Here is an 8,971-nt window from a genome sequence, read left to right as displayed (position 1 = left end):
AATAGTTCACCCAAAAGTGAATAGTTTTTCGTAAGTAAAATAGTAAAGAAAATGACTTTCGACTATTTTCAGTATAATAATATGGAGTGCTATGACTACAAGGAGGGTTTTCAAAATGTTTATAGTAAGTCTTTATGACTGAATATATTGTTTTCAGTGTAAACTCCATTTTAGGTAAACTGTTCCTTTAAATGTGTTTCATACATTTCCCCTTTACAATATAAATACATGCCAATCAGTACTTCCAGTATAAAATGTCGTATCTATTATAGGTCATACAACCTCTTGACAAAGACATCATAAAGATTTGACCTTAAACTTACTAAAAGGTCAACTAAACCCAACCCAAGCATGTACTTTTACTGAGTTTACAATCAGTGTCATGAGTAAAAATGATTTTCCAATATAGCATTCCAGGAACCATATGTGCTGGTGTCATATACCGGTTTAGACCTTTTCTAGACATGAGGGGCTACTGGAGCACTCTAAATGTGTTTGTTCAAGCTACTTATTTAAATTGAGCTGAAACAGCACAATTCTTGAGTTTCTTGGCAACTTAATAGTTTAAATCCACTTCAATTTGCAAAAACTAACTACCTAACTTAATTCGTTCATGTTGTCCCAACACAAATCGATTGCGTGGAGCTTTCTTTTCGGCTTAGTCCCTTTATTAATCTGGGGTTGCCACAGTGAAATGAAGTGCCAACTTATCCAGCATATGTTTTACGCATCGAATGCCCTTCCACCCGCAGCCTATCACTGGGAAACATCCATACACACTCGCACACATATCACGATCACACACACACATTATGGCCAACGCGAACACAGGGAAAACTCACCCAGCTGAGGCTTGAACCAGTGACCTTCTTGCTGTGAAGCAATTGTGCTACCCACTGCGCCACCACTACTAATATTTTGAATATTAATGAATCATGGTGTTTTTGCTCTCAAAGTATAGCTTGCTTACAAGATGGCTGACCACATGTATAAACATAGAGGCTAAAAGGGATTTCACAAGGAGGGGGGGGGGGGTGTACCAAAAACTTGCTTTCAATTACACTACATGATATAACTGACATCTGGCTGCTGAATTATTAGAAAATAACGGTGGCTCAGTGATTAGCATTGTCGCCTCACAACAAGAAGGTCGCTGGTTCAACCACCAGCCTGGGTCAGTTGGCGTTTCTGTGTGGAGTTTGCATGTTCTCCCCTTGTTGGCATTGGTTTCATCCCGGTGCTCCGGGTTCCCTCACTGTCTGAATGTGTGAGTGTATGGGTGTTTCCCAGTACTGGGTTGCAGCTGGAAGGGCATCTGCTGCGTAACCCACCTGTGGTCTGTGTGGGTCTAGACCAGTGTTTCCCAACCCTATTCCTGGAGGCACACCAACAGTACATATTTTGGATGTCTCCCTTTTCTGACCCATTAACTTTAGGTGTTGGAGTCTCTTCTGATGTTATGATAAGTTGATTCAGGTGTGTTTGATTAGGGAGAGGTTGAAAATGTGTACTGTTGGTGTGCCTTCAGGAACAGGGTTGGGAAACACTGGTCTAGACAATACAGTATAGTGAAGGGGACTCTATACTGCTCAGTGAGCGCCGTCTATTGAATGAGATGTTAAACTGAGGTCCCGACTCTCTGTGGTCGTTAAAAATCCCAGGATGTCCTTTGAAAAAGAGTATCTTGGCATCCTGGCCAAATTTGCCCACTGGCCTCTTTCCATCATGGCCTCCTAACCATCCCGTCCCCATATCATAATTGGCTTCATCACTCCTCTCGTCTCCTCAGCAATATGGCTGCTGTCGTGTCATCCAAGTGGATGCTGCACACTGGTGGTGGATGAGGAGGTACCCACCCACACAACTATCAAAATATATCTTTGTAAATGGGAAAACACTGGACTATAGATAAAGGAATACAAAAATATTGTCAAAAAGGTAAACTACAGCTTATCAAGAAACAGAAATGAAGTATAAAGCATAATCAGGTGTTAATATTAGAGTATTGATTGCTTCTTCCTTTGCATTTGATTAGCAGTCGTTCTTCTGCATATTTTTATTATTATTTGAGCATTAGCACATGAAATTTGTCACATTTCATACATACAAGTTGCACATTTCAAGCTCAATTATGCAATATCTTTAGAAAGATATGATTTTTGGAAACTATCGTATACAAGCCCTAACATATTCACACAATATTTGAATAGAACCTGACAGGAAATGTCAATAAAACAAACAAATATGCAAATTATCTACACATAAATCTACCCAGACCAAACGTTACATTCTTAGTCTTAAAAAAGGCTGTTCATTTTAGTGTGTGTGTGTGTGTGTGTGTGTGTGTGTGTGTGTGTGTGTGTGTGTGTGTATGTGTACATGTGCTTTATCAATACAACTGAATTGAAAAGGATCGTTTTTACTTTACTTGCGTGGCTAACACAACAATTAACACAATGATGGCAACGACTACCACTCCAATTATAATCATCATCTTGGTGTTTCTCCACCACATCTTTCTGGCAACATGCGTGGACGTTCTTTGAAATGAGTCCGCCTAGGGCAGATAATTACAGAAATAATAAATTTTTATAAAAACAAATAGTTATATATATATATATATATATATATATATATATATATATATATATATATATATATATATATACACACACACACACACAGTTATGTGCATAAATATTGGGACATTGACACAATTGTAACATTTTTGTCTTTATACACCAAGACAATGGATTTGAAATGAAACAAAGATTCAAGATGATCTTTAACTGCAGACTGTCAGCTTTAATTCGAAGGTATTTACATCCAAATCAGGTGAACGCTGTAGGAATTACAACAGTTTGCATATGTGCCTCCCACTTGTTAAGGATCCAAAAGTAATTGGACAATTGGCTTCTAAGCTGTTCTAAGCATGGCGCAATTACAATGAGCAGATAAAAAGGTCCAGAGTTCATTTCAAGTGTGCTATTTGCATTTGGAATCTCTTACTGTCAACTTTCAAGATGAGCTCCAAAGAGCTGTCACTATCAGTGAAGCAAGCAATCATAAGGCTGAAAAAACAAAACAAACCCATCAGAGAGATAGCAAAAACATCAGGCGTGGCCAAAACAACTGTTTGGAACATTCTTAAAAAAGTAAGAACGCACCAGTGAGCTCAGCAACACCAAAAGACCCGGAAGACCACAGAAACAACTGTGGTGGATGACCAAAGAATTCTTTTTTTGGTTAAAGAAAACACTCTTCAGAACAGTTGGGCAGATCAAGAACACTCTCCAGGAGGAAGGTGTATGTGCATTAATGTCAGCAATAAAGAGAAGGCCCTGTGCTCCAAAGTGAATACAGAGGGTTCACCACAAGACGCAAATCATTGGTGAGCCTCAAAAACAGGAAGGCCAAATTAGTTCTAATAAAGCCTACACAGTGCTGGAACAACATCCTATGGACAGATGAGATCAAGATCAACTTGTACCAGAATGATGGGAAGAGAAGAGTATTGAGAAGGAAAGATTCTTAATCGGTGTAAATAACTGGATGTTTACAAAAGCATTTTGATATCGGTAAAGGTGTCTGCAGCTTTTGTGAAGCATCAAATCACCGTCATATTAGCTGTCAAAACATGTGCATGACTGCATATGTACTACTGCTTCATGTATTTATTTATTTTAAAAAGTCGCATATTGTGCATGTCTATTACACACAAATTGTACTAATTCTAAAGCGATCTAAAAAGTTCATATCAATAAATGTTCTCTGTGAACCACCAGGTGGCAGTCTTTGTACTCATATATTGGAGTGCAGTTTGCATAAGTTTTATATACAGTTATATAGTTATATATACATATATATACATATATATATATATATATATATATATATATATATATATATATATATATATATATATATATATATATTTTTTTTTTTTTTTTTTTTTTATATATATATTTTTACTATTTTCCCAAGTGTATATAACTACTACTGTAAGAAAATATCAGCATTTGGTACATACTTTCAGTATTATCTTTGCTTGAACTGACCCAATCTAATCCTGTTTACATGAAATGAGCCTGCTTCCTAGCAGGTTTGAGCTACCAGAACTGTTGGTATGACAACAACTCTCGGATCAGTTTTGAAGAACAAAACGATCCTGCATCGTGTCAAATTGTCAATAACCAAATCCAGCTAACTGAGTAATCCATGTACAAAGAACGAACCCCTGACCTGAATCCGACTGAGCTTGTATTCCACTTACTGAAGAGAAAACTGAAGACAGTTGCTGTAGAGGCCTGGCAGAGCCCCACCAGGAATGAAACCCAGCTGTAATTGACTGCAAAGGATTTGCAACCAAGAATTAAAAAGTAAAAGTTTGTTTTATGGTTATTATTCTGTTCTATTTCTTTTGGTCCCTTAACAAGCGGGAAGCACATATGTAAACTGTTGTAATTCCTACACCGTTCACCTGATTTGGATGTAGATTCTCTCAAATTAAAGCTGACATTATGTAGTTAAAGCACATCTTGTTTGTGTTGGTGTATAGAGCCAAAAATGGTGGAATTGTGTTGATGTCCCAATATTTGTGGACCTAACTGTATATCCCAGCAAGCATTTTTTGTTTTTAAAAGATGTCTAATAGACGTCTAAACATAGTCTTGGCTAAAACAAGGCTAAATTTGGGATGTTAGTGAAAATCTAACAGACGTCTAAAAATAGGCCAAAACTAGACAAGTCATCAAATAAACAGAAATAAATGACTACACTTATAAAGTCTGTCTAATCTACCTATTTGACGACTGGTCTAGTTTTGGGCTATTCTTAGATGTCTATAAGATTTTCACTGACAAGTTTAGCCTTGTTTTAGCCAAGCTGTCTACGTTTAGATGTCTATTAAACACAACAGTGTTTGCTGGGTATGTTTTGTGGAACTACCACCATCATTTAAGTGAGAATTCACCCAAGAATGAAACTTTACTGACTATTTACTCACCCACAAGTGGTTCCGAAACATTTATGAGTTTCTTCTGTTGAACACAAAACAATATTTGGAAGAAAGCTAAAACCATTTACTTCAATTATAGGAAAAACTAATACTATGGAAGTTGATGGTTACATTTTTTTCTACTAATTTCAGAACAAGTGTTCAACAGAAACTCAAACAGGTTTAGAGCAAGTAAATGATGACAGAAGTTTCATTTTTGGGTGATCTATGCCTTTTAATGTTCTTATAAGATCACCATTATCAATAAACTTAATATGCTGGTGTCATTTTAGCTCGTACCGTTGCTTGTAGATCATCTGTTTTGCCGATCAGGTCATCTAGTCTCTCTCCTCTCTCCAACACTTTGTTGATGTTGTCTTTGAGAATCACTTTAACATCATTGACTTGATCCTGGACTTGATTGAGTTTGCTGGGAGGAACTGCTGGTTCGGTGTTGTAGTCGGCCTACATGACAAAGAGAAAATAAAAGGTGAGTGACCTAACAATACACTGAAGTTTACAATAAGTTCATTCCGTTCTGGCGACCCCAGATTAAAAAAGGGACTGAGCCAAAAAGAAAATGAACGAATGAGTATACCTAGAGTGTTTGTGAATTTTCAGCTCAAAATAACCCACAAATAATGTTTTAGTGAAGTTTAATTTTAAACTAATTTCGAGAGGAGCATGTGCTCATGATTGACCCAGCTGGTCCACATTAGCTAATCATGATCCTCCAATCAAAGGATCCCAAGACACTATATATATCCTCATTTCCTCTCTACAACTATCTTTATCTGGAAGAAACCCTCCTCCTCCCCTTCTTCCACCTTTATCCAGAATGGGCGGCACGGTGGCCCAGTGACTAGCACTGTTGCCTCACAGCAAGAATACCAATGGCGTTGGGTCTTCACTGGACCATCTGGTATTTCTGTGCGGAGTTTGCATGTTCTCCCCCTGTCCGCGTGGGTTTCCCCCGGGTTCCCCGGTTTCCTCCCACCATGCAAATGTGCTCTATATTATAGATAAAATAAGCCTAAATCTTTTTTCTAATGTCTTACTCTCAGGAAATTCACCTTGGCCTCAGCAGCGGGGGAGTTTCAGATCGACCTGACCTCAATCTCCCCTCGCCCTGTGAAAGGAGGGAGCCCTGGGCTCGAGGATCCCTTGAGCTCAGGGCTCTCTCCCGGGACAGCACACCAAACAAGCTATGTATAAATCGTGAGCTACGTGTGAACTCTTGAATAACTCTTTAAAGCTGCCCCTTTTAAGCTTTGATCCCAACTGTCCCATTTTAGTGACTGTCACTTTAAAGGTTCAAGAAACCATAGAGTACTTCTTTGGGGATTTTAATAGATTTGTGTGTGTTGAGACAGTTAAGACAACGTTAGCAGCTGTCAGCTTTAATTGTGGGGAAAACTGGATAATTTTGAGCTTTTGTCAGCTAATTTCATCTTCCGGGTTTAAGTTTATTTTTGGGGTGGGATCAAAATCAGTGACGTAGTGCAAATCTGCTAGTGGAGTTATTCATAGCGGAGTTTTCTTATCCTATGAGAAGAGCCTGCTTCTTAATTATTTATGAGAGCATGTGCTTTCCGAAGGCATGGCAGACCTGCCAAGCTTTGAGACCCAATGACTTGGTGAGACCGTGCATGGCACGGGTCGTATGTGTTTGTTTTCATGACCTGCGGGGTTTGTTGCATGTTTTTTTTCCCGAGATTCTTTCAGGATCGATACAGCAATGCTGTTTGTTTGCAGCAAGCATTTTTGTCGGGAGAGCTTTACGTGAATTGGTGAATGGCGGACTTTGTCTTTTATCAGTTGAGTTTGTTACCATTCAGACATGTTGCCTAGATCCGTGCTGCTGTGTCCGCCTAGGTATAAAATCCTCCCGAATACCGGAAGGGCTAATGGTTGGAATAGATAGAGAAAGAGACCTGCTACACTGCCACTGTGTCTGCATTCAGGCAGGAGATAAGTCCTCTTTATTTATAGTGTTTATATAAACAGTTATCTTTATGATGATAGAACAAATTGTGGTTGTGTTTATATGAAATTACGAATAACAAATAGCAGGGCATTAAATTACTTACTATTTACTTTTTTGCATTTTAACTTTGTAAACTATAAAAGCATGGGTCTCCTCATGGTTTGAGTCTCATTTTGTGAGCCAACTGACGATAGTTGTTCCCTCCCCTTTTTTTCACCTGCTCTGCCGGCCACGCCCACTCCTCCCTCTGCTTGCAGAGCTCCACGCCCATCACAAAGCATTTTTTTAAATTCTGAGGTAAACTTGAACCGAAAGAGGGGGGTTTCATGGCCCTTCAAAATCAAAAGAGATTGTGCTTATTTTAAAAGAGGGCGGAGCTACAAATGCCTATGTGCGAGCATAGTGGCAGATTCAAAAACAAGACTAACAGCCGATGCTAATGAGGGAGAGATAGTCACTAATAGCCAGAGCTCTCCCCATCTGTGGACACGTACAAAGAGAGTATGTCAAAGTGTTTTTGCACTGCTTTTATGAAGTGTGATTATAAAAAATAACATTAATCAATTTTACCAGTAGAAGCTGGTTATATTCGCAGACTCTTGACACACAACTGTGTTTAAACCCCTTATAACAGTGATTTTTGCATAATAGGTCTAAGAAGATAATTGGACTAAGAAGTCCAATCCATCTAAGGGATTTATCAACCAGCAAAGCACAAACAAAACGTCATCACTCCCCTTACTCACTCATTTTCATTCCCTCCTTCAAGTGGACTATATTAGTAGACTAATGTAGGGAATAGTGAATGGGGACAGTTTTAGATACAGCATATGTTGCCTTAAAACACACACACCGGATTCAGATATTCAGCTTAGTAGAGACTCCAAGACCTGAAATGGGAGAGCCAGACCAAAGACAGGTATAAAGTATGCAGTGTTGGTGGGCCTCCAGGAATGTGGTTGGAAGCCACTGGTATGTAATGAGCATTGGTTGTGTCAGTGTTGGTAAATAGACTATAGCCATTTTTAAGAATAGAATAGTCATGTACAGTTCCAGTTGTATATCCACTAGGCACGGTTAGTCAAAGTCCGTCTAGGTGTGTGGTTTGACTCCAGTGTTTGTCCAGAAGCCAGAATCTATACTCTGTTTGTTGACTTTCTGCTTCAGTCATCTGTCATTTTACCAGTTTTACATTACTTTATAGTGTTTACATGTCTTCTTGATTAGATTAGAAATGCAAAAATTTGAAACCACATTTTCAATCTGATAAAAATTTCAATCAGATTGCTAAATGTTAAGCAATGTCTTTTCAGTCTGAGCCGCTAATTCCAGAAAGTGGCGTTCCATTTATCCCTTTACCATTGAAGATTCCTTTTCCTCATGCAATCCATTTCCTCAAATCTTCTTTACCACTGCTGATTTGCCGATTTGCTGATTTGCTGATTTTACCACTGCTGACTGGTGATCCTATTCCTCGTGGCTTGCAAATCTAATTTTTGATGATTTTATTTGAGTTACAAACATTCTCATCTTAGTCCCATTTCCTCTTCAAAGACCTCACAGTCCTTCAGTGTATATTCCACTTGTCTCGCTGAGCTCCTTGTCATTTTTGCCTCCAATTTTGCCAAGCTTTCTCCACAATGGACATCCAGTGTTCTCCAGCCTTCAGTGCCAAGACTGCAGCTCTGCCCTCAAAGAAGTTTGGCCAGAGGAGAAATGGTTGTGCTCAACTGAGCCTGGTTTCTCCCGAGGTTTTTTTTCTTCACTTTCTTCAATTGGTGAAGTCTTGTTCCTCGCCACTGGCTTGCTTGGTTTGGGACTTGTGGAGCTGCCTATCGATGGATGTGCTCTTCAGTGCTTGGACTTTCAGCAGTGAAAACTTCGAATCTGAAAACTGGACTGACAAAGTTTCAATGTACTAGAACTTCTATGTTAAGCTGCTTTAACACAATCTACAATGTAAAAGAGCTACAGAAATGAAGATGAAT

This window comes from Danio aesculapii, chromosome 10, assembly GCF_903798145.1.
Source record: "Danio aesculapii chromosome 10, fDanAes4.1, whole genome shotgun sequence".
Taxonomy (NCBI): Eukaryota; Metazoa; Chordata; class Actinopteri; order Cypriniformes; family Danionidae; genus Danio; species Danio aesculapii.
The sequence above is the reverse complement of the archived record's forward strand: the minus strand, read 5'-3'. Positions refer to the sequence as shown.